Genomic DNA, 2410 nt, shown 5'->3' with positions numbered 1-2410 from the left:
TTTTTTTTTTTTTTGAGGAAGCTCCAGTATACCCTTAATTTGCAATATAAAAATAAACATAACGTCTCCTTTCAGGGAAAAGTTTCAATAAATTTGCTTTCAGCACACATATAAAGTACTAGTTTTCTGAACTTGTGATTCTTTGGCTAGGTTGCTTTCTGGGAATCCAACCATGTTGCTTAGACGTTTTACTTTGTGACTCATGGGTCTCTTACATCATTTTCTTATTTTGCTTCTTAATACATCTTTTAGTCTGTATGTATTCTGATCCAACATGAATCTCACTGTTACTCTTATTTATTGAGTCTAATCTACTTTAATCTATTTGTTGAACTCTATTCATTGTTGAATCCTCTCTATTTCTGTGTATTTCTTTTTTAGATTTAATTTTATCATATTTTCTTGAATATATTATTCATAGCTATTTCAGTATCTGGAAATTTTAACATCCAGATAACACGTGAGTCTTTTAAAAATATCTAGTTTTTCTCTTGGCTATGATTTTTTATTGAATAGAATTTTTACTGAATACTGAAATAACTTGTCCCCAACCTTTTAATCTGTAATACATTCTTTCTGAGTGAGACTTTGAAGTTCCATTTCAATAATTAAATCACAATGTCCCAGTATTATACAAAAAAAAAAAAAAAAAAAACCAACCTTAAACTTACAGTTGCCAAAGAGGAAAAAGGGAAAGGGAGGGATAAATTAAGGGTATGAACAGATTCACACTACTGTATATAAAATAGATAATCAACAAAGATTTACTCTATTACACAGGCAACAATATTCAATATTTTGTAGTAACAAATGGAAAATAATCTGAAATATATATGTATATGTATATATATGAATCATTTTGCTTTACACCTGAAACTAACTCAACATTGTAACTCAATTATGTGTGCGCATGCGTACTCAGTTGTGTCCAACTCTTTACGACCCCATGGACTGAAGCCCACCAGACTCCTCTGTCCATGGAATTTTCCAGGCAAGAATACTGGAGTGAGTTGCCATCTCCTTCTCCAGGAGATCTTCCCGACCCAGGGATCAAAGCCTTGTCTCTTATGTCTCCTGCTTTGGCAAGCAGATTCTTTACCGCTGCACCACCTGAGAAGCCTATACTTCAATAAAAAATAAATGAAACACGTGCTTCAGCAGCACATATACTGTATTGGAACATACAGAGTAGATTAGCATGGCTTCTGCACAAAGATGACACACAAAGTTGTGAAACATTCAATATTTTTTTAATTAACGAAAATAAATTTAATTAGTACTGACTATAAAAACTTACTACTTTTGTATTTTAAAAAATCAAGCAATCATAAGATTGGAAAGTACAATTATGGATAATTGAAGCATGCTAAGGAAAACTCAGCAGTGGCCACAGGACTGGAAAAGGTCAGTTTTCATTCCAATCCCCAAAAAAGGCAATGCCAAAGATTGCTCAAACTACCACACAATTGCACAATTGCACTCATCTCACACGCTAGTAAAGTAATGCTCAAAATTCTCCAAGCCAGGCTTCAGCAATACGTGAACCGTGAACTTCCAGATGTTCAAGCTGGTTTTTGAAAAGGCAGAGGAACCAGAGATCAAATTGCCAACATCTGCTGGATCATGGAAAAACCAAGATAGTTCCAAAAAAACCATTTCTGCTGTATTGACTATGCCAAAGCCTTTGACTGTGTGGATCACAATAAACTGTGGAAAATTTTTCAAGAGATGGGATTACAAGACCACCTGACCCACCTCTTGAGAAACCTATATGCAGGTCAGGAAGCAACAGTTAGAACTGGACATGGAACAGCAGACTGGTTCCCAATAGGAAAAGGAGTACGTCAAGGCTGTATATTGTCACCTTGCTTATTTAACTTCTATGCAGAGTACATCATGAGAAATGCTGGGCTGGAAGAAGCACAAGCTGGAATCAAGACTGCCGGGAGAAATATAAATAACCTCAGATATGCAGATGACACCACCCTTATGGCAGAAAGTGAAGAGGAGCTAAAAAGCCTCTTGAGGAAAGTGAAAGAGGAGAGTGTAAAAGTTGGCTTAAAGCTCAACATTCAGAAAATGAAGATCATGGCATCTGGTCCCATCACTTCATGGCAAATAGATGGGGAAACAGTGGAAACAGTGTTAGACTTTATTCTTAGGGCTCAAAAATCACTGCAGATGGTGACCGCAGCCATGAAATTAAAAGACGCTTACTCCTTGGAAGGAAAGTTATGACCAACCTAGATAGCATATTGAAAAGCAGAGACATTACTTTGCCAACAAATGTCTGTCTAGTCAAGGCTATGGTTTTTCCTGTGGTCATGTATGGATGTGAGAGTTGGAATGTGAAGAAAGCTGTGCGCTGAAGAATTGATGCTTTTGAAGTGTGGTGTTGGAGAAGACTCTT

The 2410-nt window shown here is 36.3% G+C and overlaps 1 pseudogene; it reads left to right on the top strand.

Annotated features, from left to right (window-relative positions):
- The first annotated feature begins 1149 nt into the window (after window positions 1-1149).
- On the top strand, window positions 1150-1250 carry LOC138443073 (U6 spliceosomal RNA; annotated as a pseudogene).
- Window positions 1251-2410: the final 1160 nt, after the last annotated feature.

Source organism: Ovis canadensis, chromosome 6 (genome assembly GCF_042477335.2).
Source record: "Ovis canadensis isolate MfBH-ARS-UI-01 breed Bighorn chromosome 6, ARS-UI_OviCan_v2, whole genome shotgun sequence".
Classification (NCBI taxonomy): Eukaryota; Metazoa; Chordata; class Mammalia; order Artiodactyla; family Bovidae; genus Ovis; species Ovis canadensis.
This window is presented reverse-complemented; position numbering and strand designations above follow the sequence as displayed.